Source organism: Malurus melanocephalus, unplaced genomic scaffold, assembly GCF_030028575.1.
Source record: "Malurus melanocephalus ecotype Western Australia unplaced genomic scaffold, MMel_1.1 scaffold_161, whole genome shotgun sequence".
Classification (NCBI taxonomy): domain Eukaryota; kingdom Metazoa; phylum Chordata; class Aves; order Passeriformes; family Maluridae; genus Malurus; species Malurus melanocephalus.
The window spans coordinates 1,194,363-1,220,195 of record NW_026623393.1 but is presented as its reverse complement, the minus strand read 5'-3'; the positions used below and the strand labels follow the sequence as shown (position 1 = coordinate 1,220,195).

Sequence of the window (25,833 nt, the reverse complement as noted above, 5' to 3'; positions counted from 1 at the left end):
TGGGTGTCTCAGTGGAAGAAGACTGAAAAGCAGAGATTCTTGACTGAGCAGCCTAGTAGACAAAAAAGCCAGTGAAGTGCTCAGACAGGATACCTGGATCTGTGCCGTCACATCCTCATTTTGGGGATAGAGTTAATAGCTTTCTTGCCAGCATTTGAATGAAGACAGCTCCATCCAGAAAATGTTCTACCTATTGGCTGCTTAGGAAAGACAGAACACCTTCCTGGGATTACCTTGTACTTGATCTATTAATTAGTGTTATTTCTACAGAAGCGGATTCAGGAGTTGGGTTTTTTTTTTTTTTTTTCAGAAGTGGTAATGGAACTTACAGTAAAATAAAGCTTTTGGGAGAGAAGAGAAAAGGTTGTGTACTGAAAATATCCCCACAATCTTTTACTACCTTACCAGAAGAGTTTGGTGCAAAAAGCTTACATTTAATAAGGACAGTTGGTTAATACTAATTATGCTCTTAAAGGAATTTTGGCTTGATCCTATCTTCCACTCATTCCCCCTCCCCAAATGTCACTTATGACTGTATTTTTGGAGAATGATACTTATTTCATTTGATTAGACTTGGAATAAGTAAATTGATATTTCATCATTGTTGATTTCTTTCCCCTTTTTAATTTGAATGCCTTATAAAATATTACATGTTATAGTTCATTAGGTTCTCATTGATTGGACACTTATTAGCTTCCCAAGCCTGTTTCATTGTTCTGCTGCCGTGCTTTCACCATTTGGTATTCGGCACTCTGCATAATGAATAAATTACAGTTGAGAGAACGGACATCACCATATGGGGGTAATTTGTACTTTGACAGAAGGACAGGGCTCCTGGACTGGTCCTAAAGGGAAGCTCTGCAATCTTCGAAAATCCCTCTAATTTTTCCAATTATTTACTTTCAAAAGGCCTTTTCCATCCCCAGTGTATGTAKATAGGGGCTTTGAATAGCAGCAAGCTGGGGATCAGACATAAAAGTTCTAATTTTAATTGCAGAGCTTCTTAGATGCAGATGAGACAGTATATACAGTGATTAACACCTTCATGGCTAAGGGTACTTGTAGGCACTATGGCCTCTTGGAATCTTATGATTATGTGAGCTCTTTTCAACCTTGGGTAGTTTTTATTTCTTGCAAACTTCAGAGAGTTTGGGAAACAAATTTTGTGAAGCTAAATTTAACATTGGTATTAACATGTAGCTGCTGTCTGGCCACACATTTTTCCACTTGAGAAAAGAATAATCTAATCTTTCAAATCATTGATTGGTGTTGTTTTTAATACAGAGAAAATATTCCACTTATTCCACTATTCTACTTAATCATATCATAATTTTTTTTCTATAGATAAAAGTCCCTGCCTTCAAAAAAGCACARAAAACTATGGTTAAACTTGGAATTCATAGCCTGGTCTTAGAAAAGGTCAAATACAGTGAGTCTAAGCAAACATTTTGCTTTCATTTTTCCCCCACCCACTTTGTCAGGGCCCTTGAAACTGCTGTGTTCACTCCCAATTAAACCTGTTYGAGTTCTAAACCAGTATATTTAGAAAGGGGATTTAACAATCTTCTAAACAAAGTCTTTCTCACAATAATTTCTATACTTTTTCAAAATATTTTTTCTTGCTCAAAGTGCCTTCATTTTGTGTAGTTCTGACACTGTCTTCCTAGTTAACATACTGAGGATAAAAATAAATAATGARCAAAAATATCTGAGCTACTACATATTGAGCGAGTTTTCACACCAGCTACTGCATGACATCAGAGACATATATTTTAGAGGAATGTCTCCTTTACCTTTCGGATGATCTCATCTTTTCTTGTAATGTACTTGGCACGCTAAAGATAGCCTTCTGCTTTTCTTTGCATTTTTCTTCCAGCTTGGAAGTGGGTCCCAAGTTCCTTCTCACTTGGTGGTATCCCAGACGGTTTCACATGCAGTCACCCTTACCTCCTGTGATGGCAAACCACGCTCTTTTCTAAACACAAAACTGGTAAAATTTGAACTCCAGACTTTGCTTTAGGTTTGTATCTTATCTAATTTTGACTGTGGAGTCTCAACACAGAAGGAGAAAATGTCTCTGAAAAGTGAAATCTCCCATTCAACCTTTAAGTTCCTTGGAACTCATTCAGATCCAAGGCAGAATACTTGTGCAACAATCTTACTTCTTTTTCCCCATACCTCCACCCTGACCACCAGCAACCAGAAACTGGCAAAGTAAGTCTGCATGAGCAATTCTTTCAGCTCTGCATGTGAGCAAGAAGAAATTYTCAGAAATTAAGAATTGAAGTGTTTAATTGCCATCTTTTAAACATGGGATAATCCAGATTGACCCCAAGTGTTAATACCACTGGAGCATGATCAGAGAGAGCAAATCAAGCAACCCATATTCATATCCATAAGCTCTGGGTGTAATCCACTGCATAGTGAAACAGAATCTATTCAAGACTGACATAAATGACAGCAGGGGAGAAAAGGAATACATACTTACAGCCAGACTGGCCACTCTCCAGGCACTTAGTWACTGATGTTCTGCAGCTAATACCTTATTTACTACCCTTTGGATATTGGCAAACATTGATGATTACTTGTATTTCATGGTTCTGACTGAATTTTCTTCCCAGGTAAACAATAAGCTTTAAAAAGCACGGTAAATAGGAGAAAAGACACAGGGGACAACATGGGAGGCTTGGAGTCCTATGGGAGTGTTCTGGATCCAAATTCTTTGTAAGCCGCTCTTCCAGAGACCTCCCTTTTGCTGGCTAATGCAATTAAGGGCCAGTTTTATCGTTTAACAGCCTCACTAAATGTTGTGGGTATTGAAGTTACAGTCTGTAATGGAGCACTATCTATACTGGAGGCTGTGGACAGGCACTGAGAAGTGCTCATCTACTTTCTGGTCAGAACACAACCACAGTTTGCTTGGAAATGCTCAAAAATTTTACTCCCATTCAGAGCTACAGATACAGTTTTTAGGCTAGGTTAWAAAAAAAAAAACTATTGACATGCCCTTTCTATTTTTAACACTGTAGCCAGTTTAGTTAAAAATGGAGGGAAAGTGAAGAATTCCATATTCTCTACAAGTATTGTTTGAGGGAAAAGAGACTTGGTGTAGCTGTATTGATAGCCTTTTTGTAACTTTTTAGAGACCTGTGTTTCATAATGTGAAGTGTTTCTTTACATTCTTTATCTGTCTCTGAGGAGTTCAAAGCTTTCCTAAGCCCTGTTTACTAGGGCAAGAGAAATATAAGCCCTTCAGCTGCTGGCTTTTGCACTCATAGGGCTAATTTTTAATCCAAAGTGCAAATCTTGAGGTGATAAAATGTGAAGATGCACTATTGTCTCATTCCTGGATGCCTCATGGTAGGTACCAGTATGATGTTACCAAAGGACTAACAAGGGCCAGTGTGATTTATACAAGAGAAGATCAGAGGGTGTGAATTGCAAAGGCGTTCTGAATAAATTAAAATATGAAGTATAAGAACTGAATTTGGGAGACAGGTCGCCCACATTGAACAGATCTCCCCCATACAGCCTTATCTCATACTTTAAGACTCCTATGCACTGTCTACATTAATGTAGTCTTTACTGAAAGAATAGAAATTTAAAATTAAATTATTGCTAATATTGAGAAATAACAATAAGATAAAATGAATCTTGTGTCAGATTGTTTCAGTTGCTTGCTGCTGGAGCAGTGCTTAATAACTGTAAGTATTGGTTAGAAAGATCATGATAGAYTTTTAAAAAAGGTCTGTCAACAAAGGAAATATCTAATTGCTTGGGAATTTTATCAAAATCTCTTTTGATTCGTGAGTTCTTTCATCTTAATATTCTGCTGTATTTATATGGTCTTGCAGATATTGATTATTTATCAGTCACAGCTCTCTCCTSTCAGTTACTAAGAACATTACAAATAAGAAAAACATAAGACAGTACTTGCTTAAAATGACCGCACTCCCACACCACAACTGTCTTTAGACTGTATTTTAAATTTAAACCAAGCATTAAAGTAATACTAAGCTTTCTTTTACTTTTTTTTTCTCCAGAAGTTGTTGATATTAGCCCTTCCTGCCACAAGGAATACCTGTGAGTTATTGGAAAACTTCTGAAGGACAACACAGTCATTGCTCACAGCCAGYAYGGCTTCATGAGGAAAGTCCTGCTTATCAAACCTAATTTCCTTTTATGACAAGGTAACCCACCTAGCTGATCAATGGAAGCCAGTAGATGTAATTTCTTAATATTCAGTAAAGCTTTTGATACTCTCTGTCGTAAGATCCTTCTGGACAAAATATGCATCCCACAGAGGGATAAACATCCTGTGATGGGTGAGCAGCTGGCTTAACGGGTAAGAGCTTCCTCATGAGTGGAAGAGAAGGGGCAGGCACTGATCTCTTCTCTCTGGTGACAGTGACAGGACGAGGGAATGGCCCTAAGTTGCTCCAGGGGAGGTTTAGATTGGATTTTTAGAAATGGTTCTTTACCCAGGGGTTGGTTGGGCCTGGAACAGGCTCCCCAGGACGGTGGTGACAGCACCAAACCTGACAGAGTTCAAGAAAATTCTGGACAATGCAGAAATAYGATGTGATTCTTGAGGATCATTCTGTGCAAGGCCTGGATCTGGACTTAGATGATCCTGATTGGYCCCTTCCAAATCAGGATATTCTATTATTCTATGAAGTGCTTCTATAGAATAGGTTAGACCATCACAGAAATGAATCTTCTTTCAGAGTGGAAACTCTAAAGCTATTGTGACAGGTCCCTCTCTTCTGAGCACAGTCTACTGGTACAACGTTCTTTGTCACATCAATGCTTAAGAATATCTTCGTTTGTGTCTAGGCAGGTGGAATAGAATAAATTACCTCTMTAAGTAGTTACATTTAATATTAGAGGTTGGTTTAATCCACCAAGTTTAAAATCAAGATTTCCCCAAATGTGGAAATGTTAAGGTTGGGAGACTTATTTCCATCTAATATGTATAGGTTTGGATGAGTGTCATGATTTCACCCAACTGAAACTTCCTGTTATGTCTTTAATAAGCATATAAAACCTCAATTATCATGTAATGGGCTATGATGACACATGGTAAATTAAGCTATATAGACAGTCAAATATAGTTGGTCTTAAATACAAACCATTTTGATGAATGTAGAAAGTGCTTGACCCAAGCAACATTGCTTGTCATGAAGAAAAATCTGTATCGCCTGTCAAGCCAGGTACCAACTATAGCATATGATGAGGTCATGTTACAGTAAAAGGAAAAGTATCAGTTTTTACTGCAGCACAAAATATCCTGGGCAAGCTAGTAATTAAACTGTTAATGGAGTTTCCTGTTTTACCAAAATGAAGCATAGCATCTAATCTGCAAATTATGAGTAAACTGTTAATTATGACGTGAATATGAACACACAAATATAGCTGATACACATGCAGTGGTTTTCACTGAAAACCCATGCTTTTAGCTTCACTTGGTGCAATAAACTCAGGTCAGACTAGACAATGAAAAACATGACCTGCTCTGCTGAAGCAGCCCATTCCTTCTCTTACAGATTATGTAGTATTTTATCAAAGGTTGTTATAAATTCAAGCATTCCTACAAGACAGAGACCTGTCTTTTTCAAAGGCTGGATTGCATTAACAGAAGCCCTTGCAAGTGCCTCTTCTGTAGCAAACTCTACATTTTAGGGTCAGGGGTGAACTCTTATTTGAGTAGGAGGAAAATTGTTAATGAAATTTTGCTCAGTGAGCTGTGTCATCCTTTATTCTTGCTGTGCTCCAGGCAGGTCCATACTGTCAAATATCAGAAGAGGCTGGAAATGAGTGACACATGTCTTCAAGACCAGAAATGACAGTGACCTTCCAGCTCCTTTTTGTGAAGGAGCAGGGGTGTTGTACATAGCTATTAAGAACAGAAATGAACACTGACATTTTAATAATGTTCTGTTTGGTTCTTTGCTTCTTCTTATGGCAGTGGTTCAAATACTATTCTTAGTTTTKCCAGCACAAACTTGCAGCAGTCCCTTTCAGGATGCAAACCCAGATTCATGTTGGAGTGAGTGAGGGCAGGGATCACCTGGTCAGCTCCATCATTTGCATGGCTACATATCCTGCATAGTTAATTGAAAGCAATGTTCTCATATCCTGAAGAAGGAAAAAATAACTTGCCTTTTTATCACTGTATTTGAGACCAGACAGTATCACAGTTTGTAGCCCTAAGTGTGTTTTTCTTTTCCTTTGCTTTCACAATTTCATCTTTTCTCTGTGACATTTTAATTTTTCAGTACTAAATCAGTTTGTTCATAATAGGGAGTCCATATTCCTTATGGAAATTATGAGACATTTAGTGGAGGATCCAGACATTGCAAATTAGTAGGGATAGGAGGAAGAAGGCAAAGTGTATGTCATGGTTTATTTACATAGGCAGAAGGACATAAATGGTTGAATTTTCCCTCTCTTTAGCTCTGCAGATCAGCGTGGTTTGCAAAGTACCTGCAGAAGTTCAAGAAGATGGTTAGAACAGCCAGGAAGAGATCTCAGACTGAGCCTGATGCAAAAAGACAAAGAATAAATGGTACCTAAAGATACAGAAAGGATGAAATGAGAACACATGCTCTTGATTTGAAAGTCTTGCCTGASCACAGGAAGGAATTGTTGATTTGCATGGCAGCCGCAGTCAGGTTAATGGAATCATGGAATCATGGAATCATAGAATGGTTTTGGGTGGAAGGGACCTTAAAGATCATCTCACTCAAACACCTTCCACTAGACCAGATTGCTCAAAGCCCCATCCAAATGGCCTTGAGCACTCCTAGGGATGGGGCATTAAAAGCTTTGAGAAACCTGTMGCATTACCTCACCATCTTCATGGTAGAGAATTTCTTCCTTACAGCTAGTCTGAAASTACTCTCTTTCAGTTAAAGCCATTCCCCCTGTTCTGTCTCTACACACTCTCTGAAAAGTCCATGTCCAGCTCTCTTGTAACCTGGAAGGTTCTATAAGGTTTCCCCAAAGCCTTCTCTTCTCCAGGATGAGCAACCCCAACTCTCTCAGCTTTTCCTCACAGGAGAGGTGCTCCATTGCTATAATCATCTYTGGACTTGCTCCACAGATCCACGTCCTTCCTATGTTGAGGACCCAGAGCTGCATGTGGGGCCTCAGCAGAGCAAAGTAGAAGGACAGAATTGCCTCCCTTGTCCTGCTGGCCACACTGCTTGGGATGCAGCCCAGGACACAGTTGGCTTTCTGGGCTGCAAACACACATTGCTGGGTCATGTGTAGCTTCTTATCAACCTAGCTATTTTTTTTCACCTGCATTTAGAACAGGTGCAGGCATTTCTGTTATGTGTGAACTTCACTGCAGCTACCCTTGCTCTGATTGCATTACAAATGAGGCTATTGCAAAGAGGTGTGCACGATGCTGTATCTAGAGAGATCCTGGAAGCTGAAAACCAGAGCAGAAATATGCAACGCATCTGAGAATCCACAAATTAAAGGATGAGCCAGAGAGGATACAATAGCTGTGCCCTTTTGTCTCATTACAGTACTTCTGGCAGCAGATCTGAAATCATTACCAAACAGTTAAACCTTTTTTCCCTTGGCAATCCCTCTGGAGCATCCCCTTAGTGCACAATAGGGCAGAAGGGAACGCTGGAAGTTTTGCACTGGTGTCTGTGCTGCTTTCAAGTGTATTCTGGACCAAATGTGCTCTGAYGTGTCCTGACTGGCATGGCTGGAGACAACCAAAGTGTTCACAACAACTCATCCCCTTGGAGAAGGAAAGCAAACCTTGTTCTAGGGCATTAAATGTTCAAGAAGGTCCTTGTCAGAGAGGCTTCCATGGAGACTGTGGCTGTTCATGATTGTCCTTTGAACAGAAGAGGAGGAAGAGTAGGAGACAGCAGAAGAGAGGTAAAGGAACATTGCCAGCACTGAAAATCTGGTATTAAGCTCGGAAGCCCCCTCTCAGGGTGGCTSTGTTTACCTCTGGAGTGACTTGGCTGTGCAGTGGATGTACACACAGTGCCCAAGCTGGATTACCCTCGTGGGGCAGCATYCATAAATGACCTAAGAGGGATATAAATACAGTCAGGGTGAGCACTGTGAGCAGTGCAGGATTCTGATACATTACAACATTTCTGTGCCAGTGAAAAAAATAGTGAAAGCTGCAGTGCTTCTGCTGACAGAGACTGATCTTTGGCATACTATTTTCCAAGGAAATGCTTAAGGCTGAACCTCGCTTTTCCCTGTGGTTTGCCAGAAAGCAGACATGTCAGTTTTTCGGTGCTTTAAATCAGAGATGTGTGAGATGAAAACGAAATCCTGGTCACCTAGGGGCCCACAAGAGAGAGCAAAGAAGTTTGTCATATCAAAAATCTCTGTTCTTAGAGCAATAAAGAAGCATGTGGGCTGTCCACTTGGTCTTGTTGAATTTTGGATACTATGTCGTTCATGTGTTGCAAAAACACAAGACATCAAATGTCTTTTTATTTGTTTTCTGTAAGTAAAACAAAGCACTCTTTTCTCATTTTTAATTGAGCAATAAACTTCTAAAATTATCATATAATACATTATTTTGTAACACCATCTTGCCCAAGTAATGGATACATAGACAGCATGGAAGACCATCTAAGAGGCTAATGTGTGTTAGTTTCTCAGGAACACAGAAAATATTTTGCTACCTTTTTTTTACTCAGATTTCAATGGCCCTGGAATATTCTCTTTTTCTGGAATCTAAATCCTTTCCTGAAAGTCTTAAGTCYACTGGCAGTGTGACAGGGCTGGAACACCTGAGATTCACACTTGAGAATCAGCACTAAGTACTACAACTGTGTACTAGAGGAGATTGATGCGGATTTTGGGGGTGATTTTTGGGTCCAATTAACACTCATGTTTGCAATGTAGAAAGACCTCTGATTGGTGACTAATCTTTATTATGAGATTTGGTTGTTTCCAGCTTTTTGTAAGATTCTATTTCTTTTGTGGGATTGCTTGTGTACAAACAATGTCCCATTTCCACTTCGGCAAGAAAAAAAATTGCAGTTCTGTGATAACTAAAATTAGGATGTAATGCAGCCAAATTATATAAAACATGCACCAGTAAAAGTGTTTAAATCATTCAAAAAATAAAAGTTTTGCTTCCAAAAGATCTCTTGGAAACTTTCATTTTTAATAAGCTGATAGTTGGGGGGATAGAGAGAAATGCAAATTTAGACTTTCAAATGTAAATTTTATCCAAGTAACATMTTTTTTAAAAGTATATTTAGGTTCTGTTGATTTGTTCTTTGGTATTTGGCAAGATTGTAAGCAGAACCTCTGTTAGACATGACTAGGGGGAAGTTGTAACATAAATAAAATATTAACCTAATTAAATTGCATCTTTTTAAAACTTGATAAACCTTGTGAGGTCCTACACGTGAGTGTTGAACAGATCCAAAGTTCCATGGAAGGAAGAGGTGCTAAGATTCTCCAAAAGGTCATCTTCTAATGCATCAAACATATCTGGTTGTTCTTTAGCAAGTATAAAGACCTAATCAAGAGTACATTAAATTTTATTTYAGTGAAAGGAGCTGAAACTAATTGTTTTAAGTAGACTTTGCCTTTCTTACTTACACTGTATACTTGCTGCACCATTTAAAACTTACATGTTCCTTAAATATTATGTGGTATTTCAGAGAGTTTGCATTGCATTACCATTTCCATTGGTATGTCGTATTGCCTGTGCAGCACATGCTGTCATTTCCTGAAGCCACTGTGCAAATTTGGTACCCTTGGAAGAAATCAGTGTTTGTTGCTTTAATTTTTGGTGGGAAGCTGGCATTCTGTCATTTCAGYTCATCATATTATTATGCATGTAATAATGTGACATGCTTAACTGCTAGCTTCAAGCTGAACATTTAATGTGGGATACACCTACAGTGTTTTCATTTCAGATAGCTGCAATCAGACCTCAGAGCAGCTTTCTCATCTGGAAAGATAAAGTCCATGGCATTCACTTTTTTGACATGGACAGATTTGTTTTAACATGTTCAGAATATATAAAAATGTGATGAGAGAATTCTAGCCCACCTTGAGGTGGGCTAAAATAAAAGATCACTATAGATTTTCGCACATGTATCAGTTGGTATGTTTTTATGTATGTKCTTGAATGTGTGTGTTAATGTGAAAGAGAGGAAATAAATTTAACCTTAACTGTTGTGAAGTGCATTACAGAGTTAATTAGTGATTGTAAATCTATGAGATAGTGTATATGTATTAAGATGTATTGAAATTCCAGCCTGTAGATATGTCAAGGAATCTGACAATCACTGAATGGAAAAAAAATAAAACATGACTTACACAGAATCTAGTCTTTCCTCTTTCTTATTTTCTTGCAATTAGCTTTTACTAAATTCCAAGTATGTTCAGTAATCTGGTGATCAGAAATTATTTTAAGCACACTGAAAAAAAAAAAAAACCCATGAGTGTTTATTACATTAATATTTGCTCTGTGGTGATAACAGGAAAATTAATCTTAAAAGATCTCACAAATTGGGTCCTGGTGAACACACATTAATATGCTGATTTTTCCATACCTCTGGAGTTGCTGCTGCACTGGGTCATCAAGAAATCACTGCAAAAGTTTCAGGACCAGAACACAGTAAAAGACATCCATGTGCACAGKTGTATGTAGTCTTGCAGTGATTCAAATTCATTTAGAGTTATTTAAATCAAAAGCCGATTCCTGTCTAGGTTTGTGTTTGCAGCTTGGATAAGTATCTGCAGCTGGCTATATTGCTTCATGGAAGAGTTCTGTGAGAGAAGAATAAAGGCATCAAAATGTTAGAAAAGCCATGTAGTAGGAAACMAGAGACACTGTAGAAGTCTGGATATGATTTTGCATTCACAGTTGTCTGTCCAACACTGCAATGCCAGTCACAGTCTATGAAAGACACACAGTGTCTAGTGTTTAGTTTCTGTTCAAATAGATATTTCCAGGCTTGGGCAATTTTCTGAGCTGGATTTTTCCAAATTCCTGCTCCTGTTCAGCTAGGACTCCAGACTGCACATCKGCAGTACACTGTCCCAGCCTCTCCTATTTTCTAGAAGTGCTTTAGAGAAGAAGATAAACATGTCCACTCCTTTACAATTGGATCTTTCTTTATCAACACTGTCTTTTGCCTTCAGAGCAATGCTACTTGAGAGACCTCATTGCAAGATTTATGCTGAATCTCATAACCCAACAAAGGGTGATGAGGAAAAAGCACGAACTCCCTCACTCTCTGCAGTCCAGGACCCAGCTGAAACTGTCTTTTGATAGAAAGAGGAATCAGTAAAGGCTAAAATGTCTAGGGTTCTTGTAGCCTTTCCTGCTAATAATCCAAGGAKAAGGATAATCAGGCTATTGTAAACTCTGTGTGATCTTACACTGTGTTGCCTTTTTTTCCAGTTACTTGTGATTGGTTGCATCTAACTGAGGTTCCAAGCATTGGTTAAAAAATTTACCTGGTCAAATGTGTGCCAGCTACTTTAAAAATACCTGTGGATTATAATCCTTCTATGTCTATTTCTTAAGTCAAATGCTTTCTATACATATATAACACTTTTGAGTTATTCCTTCCCCCCCAATCATACTTGATTTGATTAATCTGCAGTTGAACAGTAGAATAATTCTGGTAGTTCTTTTAAGTAAAATAGGTCCTATATTAATGAGATCCTGTCCAGTTCAACTTTAAAAAATACCTTTTTTTTTTTTTTTTTTTTTTTTTTTTTTTTTTTTTTTTTTTTTTNAGAAATGTCCTTTCTCCTGTTGCTGAGTGCAAGCAGTGGGATGATTTTTAAGAGGGTTTTTTTCAGATTTGAATTTTGCTCATCTATGGTAAGCTATGTTTTCTCATTGTAGAATCTTTTCCCTGGTAAAATCATTCCCTTCACTAATGAGATCCACCCTGATATGACAGGAAGACAGCTCTTAAAACACCCACCGTTTTCTTCCATTCATTTGAATAGCAGCAAAGGGACATCTTTTAAAGTAATTTTTATCAGTGAGATTGGGCTGAATCTCATTAATAAAGAAATGATTTTACTCAAAAGAGCCTTCACAGTTGAGCTATAACCCAGATTAGAGAGATCTAGCCTGATTATAACTTTATAAGACATTGTACTTCTGCTATTCAAAGCATGAAACCGTTCTGTAGGGACCATCGATTCAGCAGAGGCTGTTTTAGAGGGGCAGGTAGGAAAGGTGAGCAAGGTGCCTGAAGGTGTTTTTCTCATAATTTCAATATATCTTGAGCACAGAAAGTCAGTTCTTGCTTTTGCATATTAAGATTTGTTTTCACAATGTGTATTTTTATTTTGCAGAGGGTAAGGGGCTCAGCTAAGTGCAGGTGTGCCAGAGCTCTGCTGTKTGTCTTCAGACATTTGCATCGGCTCCAGTCATGCAACCACTTCTCTCTAACTTTGTCTCACAAAAAAAACAGAACAAACACATGGCTTGTCAAAGGTCAGTATCTAAAGCAAGAAAATCTGACATTTTTGTTTTACAATGCATTTGGCTTTTTTTATTTTGGCAGAATATAGGAAATAATTGATGAGTGAGAAAGAAAAAAACCCTTAGCAAAAATTCGTGGTGAATTGCTGAATCTTGTTAGTGGGCTAAACAGTTTGGGCACAGTACAGTGCTGGAACTGGAGATAAAAGAGTTGTCTTTAATTTCACASGATAAAAATAAGTGGTCACCATAGTTCCCTTTGCAGATTATCAAAAGTGATCTTTTGCAAATGGATAAAGATTCTTTCCTAAAGCGACTTTTCAATTAAGTCTCCTTTTTTAGAGACTATTTTTGTCTGCCTTTTTTTTTTTTTTTCGAAAGACAGGCAGAGAGAAGAGAGAAGGCACAGGAAAGAAGGAAATATTTTCATATTTTGTTTCAAATAATAATAAAAAAATTACTTGGATTTGAGAAAATATGGAATGAAAATCTATACAATATTTCATTTTAAAATATTTCGTTCTTCACTGAATAAAGAATCTAATATTTCAAGCAGCTGTCATGGGAGGCAAATTTCTGGGAACTGTTGTTCCTAAGGAGACCGAAAAGTTGTTAGTTTCTGAGTACAAGACCTTCACCACCAAAATTATCCAGCTGGGCTGCACTACTTCATTACCTTTGGACACCTAAAATCAGAATAGTAGGAACCTGGAAATAATAGCCTTTTTATGTTAAGCATGCAGATTTTGGGTGCAGATGCCTATTTGGCTAGTAAAGATAACTCCAAAAGGAATTTCACCCAAGCTGGATGCATGCTGTAGTTAGTGCAAATACCTCACACTGAAAGGCAGTAACCAACAGGGAAACTCAAAGGTGTATTCCAGATGAATTGTAGAATACCGAGCTKTGTAAGGTATGAAATAAAATGCAAGTGTAAAAAGAAAACATTTCAATAGGGCCTGTATGAGTAGTTATTTTCTTGGCACTTTTGTACCAAGACCAGAGGTTTGCAATAAAGACACCCATTTTGTTTCCACAACACCATAACTCTGATTTTCTGACATTTTATATGAACTACCTCATTTTCAGATATTGCTTTCAAAAGATGTCTGAAGACAGAGCTGAAAAGCTCAATACCAGCCTATCCCAGGGCCAATAGCTCACTCTCTATGGCTCCCCTGGTTTTCATTTCCCAGGACCTTGCCGAAGAAAGAGGCAAAGCTCTATTTACTTTTGCTCCTTGCTTGCAACATTTGTTTAGCTCAGCAGAAATTTCATATGAATTCATACGATCCCACACCACATTTTGCCCCCATCCACTATTTGCACAAGTACAAATAGCTGCAGCTGAGAGCAAGGTAAGAGTAAACTGAACCACTGTAAAGAAAGGAGCACAGGAAACCRCTACCAAATTAGGCTGAACAGTCCTATTCCAAACTGGAGATGTTTCTGAGGTAATATTCTCCCAAATATTAATGAATAGTTAGCAAACCACTGAACACTCCGTTGTCCTCAATAGGAGATTAAATAGGTCTCCCCAATACTGGAAAGCAGAATAAATCTTCTCATCAGACTAATGAAAGACAGATATGAAGTGAAGAGAGATCATAACACCTTGCTGGTAAAGGATTTCCCATGTGCCAGGCAACCTCTGTTTCATGCAGAACTCATTAAATCAGCATTTAAATTGCAATAACTGAGAGGGGATGGGGAATGTTGAATATTCTTGGTAACACCCAGCTTGCAAAAGCCAAGCRATCCCAACAAAGCATCACAATGTACCAAGGTGTGGTAAATGACAACAATACATATCAAAAAGAAGGRATTATATGTGCTTTTTCCAGCCTTTGGGCTACTGAAGGGTGAAACAGCTGCATCAAGATGGAATAGGTAAGAAGGCCCTACTAATACTAAAGCACAACATATCTGAAGAAAGGACAAATAGTACCTTAGCAAAGCCTTGAAGAATATTTTGAGAAAACCATATTCATAGATGCACTCTCCACCTTGAGATACATCTGCTGTTCAAAATCCTGTGTGAACAAGGATGGCTGGAAGAACAACTGCATGCACCTGAGAAARCTAACCAAAGAGCCTAACAGGAAAGGAGCAGAAAGGAAGGAGGGAGCTGGTCAGAATTACCTTAAGGTATTAGGTGGTGATTGAGTTTCCAGTAGTAAGAAACTGGAGGAAAATTAAGGAAGACTCTCTAGTTCAAATCAACAACATTTGAACAAATGTAGGCAGTGGATGGCTCTAGTGTTGTGTGGCAAACCAGGTCTAGGTTTGGAGTTAGTCCCTGAATGGCTTAGCATTTGTGCAGCAATACTTCTACCAACATATCTGTGTGCTGAAACTGACTGTGTTGCACACCATGTGGAGAAGGTGGAGTCCTTGGAGGGATTTTCATAATTTTGTACCCCCTCCAGGAGAGTGAATCTCTCATTGTTTTGCTATATTTAGCACATCTTCCCTCCTTGCCCTCAAGTCTTAACTATGGCTGGAAGATTAAGCCTGAAAGTCTTTCATGAGCTCGTAAAATCTAAAAAATACAATTTGTTCTAGATGGCTCAGGTCATTGCTGTTAGGAGCTTTCATTTCTTAAGTGGAGAGCTCTGTTCTGGCTAGGGCAAGGASCCCAGAGAAATAAGCTGGTCCTTCTTGCACAAAACTGCACATATCCATGTTCTTTGCTGGAGAGACCAGGAGCACCTGAGAAGGCCTCTGGCAGTTATGAAACAGAGTGTGTTTGACTGAAGGTTGCACGGCACCTCCTTGCTTTATCAGCTCCTACCTTCAGCCCACACTGAACTCACTCACGCATTAAAAAGTGAAGTGTAATATTCTGCTCCCTGATCTTCTTAGGCTGCAATGTCTTTGTTCAATTCTTAGTCGTTGCAGGAATGTGCCAAGCAATGAAATGTCAGTCTTTGAAATACAGTTCTTAGGAGATCTTTTTCTTTAGCTAAGTAAATTTAACTTTATCTCATAATAATATTTAATGATGTCCCATTTAGTATTGTTCCTATTTTGCTTCTATCAGTCTTCGTTATGAATGCCATGTTGCATCTCAACCCTTCTGCCTCTGAAACTCATGTCAATGCCAATATGTGGGTATTACTAAATACAGAGAATGCATAAGAATCTATTCAGCCAGCACTCCTCCACTTTCCCTGAATTCATTGTGTCACCTCCGCCTCCAGTGGCCTGTCTTGAAGAGCCCCAAGGTAATTCTTGAACGCATGGCACTGCTGCCCCCAGGCTCCCTCCGATGCCGCTGAGCAATGTACCCGTTCTTTTGTGTGTAAGAGGGACAATGTTTGTAAGACAAGCAAGAAGAAAATGCCTGATGTTTTCATGAGTGTATGAACATTTCATACAGAAGGAAGGTTCACCCTTGCTTTTTAAAGTGGAAATTTTCRCATCTGGGCTAAACAGTTATTTTGTTGTGAACTGCTGGTGGTGTTAATTAGGGATAATGTAGCCTTAAAGGCCAGGGTTAGGTGACTATTGTAAAAGATTCGACACTAAACTGAAATTTGAATGATTTTCTGCATAGAATTTTAACAGCAAAAAATGTTATGTCCCTTTGCACTGCCCAAGCCCAAAAATCCCACAGGGTGTTTTCATTCCCACCTTCCTACTCCTCATCCTGCCAGTGTCACAGTGGATGATACAGATCTATCAGAGACGCAGAAAATGAATGCAGGAAATGTTAACAAATATTTAATTCCTTCCCTACTGTACCCATCACAGGTTTTTTGTTTTTTTTTTTTAATGCAAATAGTGCAACCCAAAAAAACAATGACACTTAAAAAGAAAATAGGATTAGAATAGGTGACATCATTCCCAAAAAGGGAAGGTTTTGGGAGGATTTCTCAACCTGCCTAAAAATCCAGCAGACTTCTCCCCACTTTTGAGGTCTGTGGGCAGTGACCGCTGTGTGACAGCTAGTGCAAGTTTTATCTGACAAGTTCACTGAGCCATTAAAGTTTAAATGGTCTTTAGGGTCCCTTTCTACCCAAACCATCCTGTAAATCTCTGATTCTATGATTATTTTGAGAAGGTACTAGTAGGGCATAATCAGGAAGGAACCATATACTTCCCAATGCTTTAGCTATCTCTTATGGAAAATAAAAATATTTTGAYAAAACTGAGTAATTTTCTACATTCCTTAGGCCCCAGCCTTTGGTCTGGGTCTTTTAAATAACTTTGTGATTTGAGTCTTCATCACAGATGAAGATATTGCACTAGTTGCCAATTAGCTTACTCTGTTTTCCACCAAGGTTTACCTCAATCCATGAACAAGAAGTCATGTATTCCATTCCCTTACTCATTTGGTAGGCAAGTTTTCCTTGTAGTTTTTAAGCAAAGCTGATTTTTAATTTATTTGAAAGGAATTAAAACCTCTGTTTTTTACAATCTTGATAAAAACAATGATTAACAACTGTATGATTAATGTAGATTAAAAAGCTCATTTAGGGTCTTATGGAAGTTAACATGGCTTTTTTTATTAATGTTTCTAATTCATTCTTGATTTAAGTGGTAGCCTTTTTTTTAGTGTTCTGCTATTGAAATGGACTTCTGGTAAAAAAATGGACATTAAATCTTTGTGAAACTTTCAGGTATAAATCTATGCTTGATCTGTACAATTATTCTGTTATTGATTTATAATGTCAGAGGTATARAATCTGCAAGATAAAGAAAAAAGAAAATATCCCAAGGTACATTTCTTTGCACATTTTCCTAAATTCCACCCACCACCAGAATCAAAGGCCCCTCTCAAATATTTTGTTTACTAATACAGATACCATGACAAGTCACAGGATATTTGTTCTAGCCTTTGAAGGTATATTGAAATTTTGAGGATACCTCACAAGACATTTAGCCAAATTAGTTGCTYTACAAAGTAATTTTCGAGTTATAAAGTAGAGTTGCACTCCTCAAACTTGTATGTAAAGGATCTTTTATGGGTAAGCTGCTACACAGAACAGTCCTGATAAAGAAGCTTCACAGCAGATGAGGCCAACAGTATGAATTCTCTTCTGTAAGCTATAAATAACACAAATTAGAGATTCATGGTCTTCACTGTTTTAATATGTACCTAAATTTCTATGCAGGTTACCTGAGATGCATGAATATCTAATATTTTCTAATGAGTTATAATCCAGCATTAAAAATTGCGGTGTGTTCCTATTCATATTGCTATGAATGTTATTCCTATTTATTGTGTTTGTTTCCATAGTAATTAGCTCAATGAAACAAGATCATTACACTGGCCCAAACCCCCAAATCTTCAGCTGCAGTAAACAATCTCAGTGAGGGTTTAAGTGAGCTCCCCTGATTTTTGCTGGTAAGATTCAAGAGTACTTGAGGCATTCATTAACATTACTGACTTAAGGAAGAATAGGATTTTTCTGTAATGATCATTGCAGTGATTTTAGAGAAAAAAGGAAAAGGACTATTAGAAGTAATTTAAAACAGACTTTTTACAGGTAGGAATGAGCACACACAATTCTCATGTGCTTACAGCTATCAGCACGAGGCATAGACATCCTACGGTTTCCCAAAATTATGGCTTGAATGACACAGCATGGAAAGGAGGTGACTGTGCRATAGTGTATTTTTACTTGAGAGTTTTTTGTCTTCTTCTGTGCAGCTTTCTCTGAGAAATATCTGGTCTATCTTGTTTAAGTCCAAAGGATATGGTAGTCAAMTTACTAACAGTAAGTTAGTAACCCCAACAATTCAGTAATCTTCAAATATAATCACACTAGATTAATTATTTTACAGACCATTTTGKTTTTTTCATTAAGAAAATTGTCAAGGAAGAGCTGGGATTGTGATTTTGACTGTGGGGGAGACCGTCTAAAAGGTAAAGGGGAATAAAATTAGCACCCCCTCAAATGTTGTGGCTAATTCCAGTGTGTAACTGACATCACCATATGAAAATTATTTTGGAGGAGTAAACAGCACAGTGAACACTGACATACTATGAGATAAAGTGAAAGCCTTGGGGCAGAGCAGTAATGACCTGACCTCGTGTTTCCTTGGGATTCAGTAAGCTCACAGACAGTTGGGGTAGAGGAAGAAAACATCTTGAGGGATTCAGTTTGTAAATATGAAAATTGATTCAAGGATGGGGGAAAAAAGAAAAAAAGAAAGAATATGTGTAATAAAGAAAACAGATGTGGCGGGATCAGAAAGGCTTGAAAACCTCAAAAGTCAGACCTGAATTAAAAAACGAATATACCATCTGAGTAAAAAAGCTTTAAAGTAACATAGAGAAGGAGATAAGCGTAAAAGTCTGAGAACAGCCAGATTCCACCTTCTTCCTTTCCTATGGTTCCTTCTTTGCTGGTGAAATGAGAGCTTTCCCTCCATGAATTTCAATATCTTCTACCACTGTTGGCATGACTGTGTCACAACTAGGAGCAATATGCCTCATCCATGCTACTCACCRTGCCACAAAGTGAAAACACAATGAGTTTCTTTTCTAAGTTGGAAGGCACTCCATCTGTACAATGCCTTCTTTCTTAAAAGAAAACATTTGGGGGAATAAAATGGGTTTTGAGATGCTTATAATAAAATAAAYGTACTTGCACATGCTGTACATTGTGCCCATGAATAAAAACATTGTACGTCTCAAAGTGTCTAGCACACATATTCTTATTCTTAATACGTTTATTTTATACTAGATAAAGATGGCACAAAAAGAGGAATTAAATAGCTTACCTATAGCCCTGGAGGATCGTTGGCTGTTGGACATAAATTCCATTTTCCTTTTTGTGACCATGAGTTCATATGACTGACATGTTCCTTGTATGTGATATAATAAGGTGAAATCCTGTTTCCTCTTAGAGCTTAATGTGTGATATCATGGCAATGACAAGCATGAATGAGATGCCAACATTTGGCACTCTTTGGTGAGCAGTGAAAACATTACAGTGAGAGGTGTCCAGCAGCGTTAAAGAGTAACCCAATCAGGACAAGTCCATGTCTGAGTCAACATCAACTTGATAGAATTGCTGCTTTTGGCAGTTAATGTTGACAATTAGTACACTGCCCTTATTGTACATGTGAGGGACTTGAGTTCCTTTAGTGGACACTGAGTACAAAAGCTAAGGAAACAGCTGCTGGGCACATAAATGTCTTGCTGGAAAGATATGAATATATTTAGAAAGATAGATTTGTGTTGTTGGCCTTAATCCCTTGCCTTAAGTGTCTTGTGATGGTCAGAGATAGCAGTGCACTGAATAAAGGGAAGCACTTTTGACTGGCTAGTGTACATCAGGTCCCATACACATACTGACTGAATTCACATTACTTGTCACTTGATACAGTTATGAGATCTGAATGATTTTCAGTCACTTCAGTGAAGGCTGTATTTGAAACCTGGTCTCAAAGCCGCGAGGCAAGTGTATTACATACCTGTCAACTAACAAGACTTGCCAAAATGAATCTACTCATATGAACACACGACCATTATTGCTGTTCACACTGTGAAACACTATACACTGTGACAAAAGTAAAAAGCAAGAGGATTATTATGCTAGACAGTCACTTACTAAATATATTTATTGTGGATAAGTGAATATTCCTTTTACAACCAAAATTAGGGTTTTTGATAAAATTTATAATATTGAGAAATGCGATATGGGCAATTTAGTAAAACTTGACMTTTTCCTCTTGTAAGGAATAAGAAAATATTTGCATTTCCTGCCTGAGCAAAGATTTTTATGCTGAAGACTACTAAATATTCCACATACCAAGCTCAAGTAGAAGSAATTGAATTCAGCTAGCAGCTGGACCACACAGACCAAATTTTTTTACATTGTTACAGAGCGCTTAATCATTCATCAGATGTAAATAATAACCTTCTTACCAGTTAACAAAGCCCAGGCATGGTCACAYTGGGGAATGTACACTGTGCTGCATGGATTTTCTAGGTTTGCATGAGAAATGGATCAGTGAATTGGTAAAGCTGACAAGGCGTTCGCTGAAAAAGAATTGAAACAGCTCCTCAAAATGGAATTCGGAAATGTAACTTCTAATATCTCCCACAGGAGAGAGGAGACTCTAAGGGTGTAGAATAAGATGTAGAAGTTAGTTCTAGTGTCAGGTCTAGAAAACTGACTCTGTCTTCAGTGACCAAGGACTAAAGGACTGTCAAAGATTGCAACTGAGTACGAGCTAATGAAATAGAAATGAAGACCAGGCTCTTGCACAGTGTCAGTTTATCACTTTTCCAAAAGTTTTACTAAGAGGAGAAAACCACAAAATTATTTAGAATGCCTCAGACAGAATAATAACCCTAGTGCTTTAAGATCCATACTGCAAATTAACCCCATATAAGGCACAGTATTTATCTGCAAACTGATGATTTTTTTCATACCATTTTTGTATGTATTTTATTAATAGGAAGACATATCTACCTGTGACCACAAAAACTATAGTAAAAAAGTATGTTACAACTCAATGAGTTCACTAGTCTTCCCACTTCTCTTTTAAGGCCTTATTGTTGTGTGCAACGTCTATTAGAAGCATTTATTTTCAAAGAAAAAGATGTAGCCATTGCTATTGGATAAAACAGATTTTAAATAGTGATGAATAGCTTTATTTGAATGATATCTGGTTTGAATGAAAACTAAAAAAAAATAACTGATGCTGCTGAGTGTCCTCAAGAGAAAACAAGGCTTTCTGTGTTAAAAGCATCCGGTGATTAACTCAGAAGACAAAAATTATACAGCTTATAAACTTGTTAAGGCTTTGGGCTTGTGCAAGAGTTGGAGTGATCTTTGAGTAACCAGTTAAGTATGAGACGTAGTAAATGAATACTTCCGATGATATAAATATTTCAAATTTCCTTCCATTCTGTCAGAGAAAACATCATGAATTTTCTGATTTGTCTCCTATTTTACAGGAAAGTCATTCAGGCTGGCTCATCCGTGACTATCTCATGTTTCATACTTCAGTGTCCATCACAGTAAAATGAGATCTTGGTTTCAGAATTGTATTGAACTGGCAACAGTGACTTTTTAAATTCTCTTCATTCTGCTTGTAGACATTGTGTGACCCATTTGGTTTCTGAAGATTTTCAGAGTGTTTACATCTTCTTGTGGTAAGAGCTGGAGAAATTTCCAAGAAGCAAGTTCTCCTCTTTGAGATCTTTCCAGTCGAGTCAAATGTGTTGTCCAACACTCCTGAAATCTCTTTTCTTACTTAAGATGGTGACAAATGTATCTGTATAGTATAGATGAGTAAGATCCCCAGATTTTTAAGATACTTATTCATTGTATATAAATATGTGCCTAATCACTGTCATAATAAGAGTTCTATACATGGATCTCATCTATCAAGTAAATACAGAAGTTTCCCATTTTATTTTCCAGAGGTCAATTATCATATTGATTTTGATCTGGAGGGAAGAGAGGATGGGAATGTGGTAACAATTATCTGCTCTTTAGCATAGGTTTTTTTCTCCTCATCTTTATAAATATTTCAGTGACTTCTTTTTGTCCCTTTTCATTTGCACCTTTTGAGGACTATATTAAGGTTTAGAGCATTTGTGTGGCAAATCAGATTTAAAACTTTTATAAATAGACATCTTGAAAACTTCCAAGTTTCACTAYCACTATATTACATGAGACAGGTCTGTGTAGGGGGAGAAGAAAACTGTAAGACTTATAAATTATTTAAGAACATGAAATGGTTTTAAATTGGTCCAGTCAACAAGGAAAGCAGGCATTTTTCCTAAGGTATTTATCACATAATTATTGTAGATTACTCTTACTTCTACAGGCAGTTTCTCTTAATCAGTCGAGTATCAATATAGCTCTTTTGTTTGTGACACAAAGTCATTCTACTTTATTTTAGCAGCTTTTATTTCCAAAGAAAGATCCTGTGTGTACTTTCTCTCTATACACTGGTAATCTCTATGAGAAAGACTTTCACTTGGTGTTTTTTTTTTTTTTTTAATTTCACATTTGCTAATAACATGCTTTTCAGAAAAAGCAGGTGCTTTTACAACATCCTACAAGTGGTATGTTTTGAAGGAGCAATATGTAGCTCGTTGCCCTTTGATGTAAATTTGTGAGGAAAATAGATTATAGCATCAAGATGTTTCTCTGTGCATAATAAATTGTAGAGGACAAAGTTCATGGCTGAGAATTGTATGGGATACAAGTGACTACCTTCACTACAATCAATTATTAGGATGATTATATTGTGTCTGGAGAATATGATGCTAATGACTCGCTAACGCTTAGAATACACACTCTTGACTTGAAAACCAATGACAGTTAAACGAAGCAGGGGGAAAGGCCTATATGTTGAGCTAGCAGCTCTGTAGTGTTGYTAATGAATAATTAAAAATAACAGTCTTTATATGAGGCTTGACAGTATATGTGTTCCTTTAAGTATATTCTGCTTTGTAAGGAACTTGGCACAATGACAACCCAAGAAAGGCATCCTACTGCATCCTGTGCAGACACAAGGAAGGAAGCAGGGACTTAAACACCCTTGTGGTTAGGAGGGCCTAAGCAGGATTAGCTGTATACTTATTGCTAACCTTCTACTCCCCCGTCTTCCAAACAAATAAATAATTGAAACGCATTACCTCTTTTAGGGGGTTTGCTCACATGCTTTCTATATTCACATCAAAGCTCAGATCAGTGTCAAAGAGGCAGCCACATTTAGCTGAGCCTCTCAGAGACTACTAATTAATAAGTTTTGCATTTTGGAAGTGCATCCAAAGATGTTGTAAAATAGTGTTTGTTTTTGCTGTTGCCAGAACTTGTTTAGAAGCGCTCTGGAGGATACGGTGATGTACTCAAGATGGTTGTGAAAGAACAGGGCAATCAATTCAGGTGTGCATGTGCCAGCATTTTTTTTCCCTTTAGGAAGTTCCTGCACCRGTTTTCAGAGGAGTGACTAAATGAAACATACACTGGTATTAATAGAAAGCGAAGGATGGGGTGGGAATGGAAGCTCTGAAATTCCCCTTAACTGAACCAGTGTAAAATGAAAGGTACACCAAGGCTAACAATTCAGTTCTTCAAAAATGTAAAAAATTAAACAAACTGACATAGATAAGGGACATGCAAAGACTGTAAATCCTGCATAAAAAATTGCCTTTTGAAAGCCTTTAAACCCTGTTTCTTGCATTGACTTYTTTTCCCCCTTCATGAAATGTGGTAATATGATGTACGGGGGGATACTCAGTTAAGGCAAATACTGCCTGCAAAATTGTGTTCATACTGTTATTTGCCTTTCTGTCTCTGTCTATATCAACTCCACATGCTGCTCTGGTGGCCTGCTTTGTACTTAATATAACTTGTCAAAACACATCTATCAGATATATGAAAAGGCAAACCTGGGTGGCCAGACTAGTCCAAGCCTGGCGTGGATTGCATTTTACCAAGACCACAGAAATCTCTTCTCCTCCATGAGATTAAGATGAAAAGCAGAGTTCATTGTTGTGCAACCAGATTTTAAAATAATTACACACACACTAGTGCATTAGTAGGCCACTTGTGTTTATTTGAATCCCACATACTGTACTTTTATGTGGATTTTAAGTGATTTTTAAAACTGTCAGTGCAAAAAAAAACAAACAAACAAAAAAAAAACCTAAGAGTGATGTTACCACTTGTTTTAAACTGCCTTTGTTTGTCTTGGTTTATTATTATTATTTTTTTTTAATCCTTTCCTTTATTTGCTTCTGCATAGCGAGATTCTACTATCTCAGTACCTTATCTGTTTCCAGGAAAGAGGATGGTTCCCTTTGGCTGAAAGGCATCTGTATTTCCTTTGACCCATGACCAATGCCCCTGAAAACCCTTAAATCTGTGGGGTGCTCAGTGTTCACCCTCTGATTTCCTGGGATTGTTTCTCCTTTCATGTTAAGTTCTGCATAAAGGAACATACCTCTGGATGCAGGCTAAAACTCACTTGTTGATCCATGGGTATTTGCTTCTGCTCTCATCACCCTTCCACATTGAATGTATATTGTTAAACATATGTAAATATGTTTTAGTTGGTCCAGCMCATTCACTGTGGGGTTTTTTTCAGATTTCATCCTCAAATTTCAAGACTAAAGTCTTTCTAGGAAAATCAAGAGTTGCAAAAATATTTTAAAAACATAACCCATGCAGCTCAATTTGCAACATATTTATGGTTACCTACTAGGTGCATGAGTGGAACAAACTATTTTAAGTATGATTTAWAAAGAGAATTTTGCTAGAATTTCTCAAAGGAGTCCCAAATCCTATTGAATTTGGGGACTGAAATCAATATGGGACCAAATCATGCTATATAGCTGCTGCATCTTGGGATCTCCTTGGAAGTGCAAAATGTCCAAGAGAATGACCATGAAAATATATTAACATCTTTTATCATGTTTGGGCAGTTATTACACTTGTATTCAAAGAAATCACTGAAGCAGGACTGTTCCAGAAAGGCTAGAATTCTTAGAATTGTAGCTTTCTGCAGTGTCTATAGGTTATTTCTTTGTCTGCAGAGTGAAAAGCCTTGAAAAACACCAGTTTACATAACAAAGAGAACCCTTACCTGCCAGGTGGGTTACAATGATTTGCTGCCAGCTGCAGGGAAGGGGGAACTCGGGGTGCTCATCGGTGCTTCGTAACAGCTCTGCATCCTGCTGCCTCCCTGGGTGGCTTCAGGAGCTGATTGTGAATTTAGGGACTATCATTTAAAGCTCTGTAGCTGTGCAAGGGGGAGAAGAGGAAATTGGGAGGCATGCTGCCAATATCTTTAAAGCCTTTATGCTAACCCCACTGGAGGACAGAGATGTGAATAAGCTGCATGTCATTATCTGACACCAAAAATAGGGAAACAGACAGGCAGAGGTAACGTTGCTAAGCTTAGTGGAAATAGAATAAAGTGGAGCTTTTCTGACCGTACTGGCACTGAAAGAGTCAGCAGCAATCAACTTTCTTCTAATAACCAAATGTGCTGAACACGAGCTAGTTATTGCAAACACAATTATTCGGTAATTGGATAAGCCCAAAATATCTTGGATACATCCTTGATCCAAGAGTTGGCAGCTTATTGATTATATCATTGTTTGGCAAAGARGCCTGCAGGCTGCAGGACTCACAAGATACATACCCAGAGCAGACTGCTGGACCCACTATCATGGAATTGGCTCCAAGTTACTGATTCAGCTACATTGTTGGGGAACTGGCAAAAAGCCTGCTAGAAGTAGACACAAAACACTTTAAAGATCTAAATATTAAAGATCTAAACACTAAACAAGAGCTGTGTAACAGCATCCTTGTCAGGCTTGCCTGCCTAGGAACATGTAACAGCCCAGGATGTCAAGGGGAAAGCACGGCAGGATAAGG

General features: G+C 37.9%; 1 long non-coding RNA gene across 3 annotated transcripts in view; it reads left to right on the top strand.

Annotated features, from left to right (window-relative positions):
- Positions 1-25,833, top strand: part of LOC130576912 (uncharacterized) — a 45,320-nt gene that overhangs the window by 19,226 nt on the left and 261 nt on the right. Inside the window, exons 2-4 of one of the 3 annotated variants that reach the window (XR_008965721.1) lie at positions 4,044-4,190; positions 12,337-12,478; positions 21,390-21,587. This is a non-coding gene — a long non-coding RNA (uncharacterized LOC130576912). Of the gene's footprint in view, positions 1-4,043; positions 4,346-6,456; positions 10,329-12,336; positions 12,479-21,389; positions 24,058-25,833 lie in introns of those variants that run through there. The other 2 variants (XR_008965720.1, XR_008965722.1) reach the window with 2 other exon arrangements.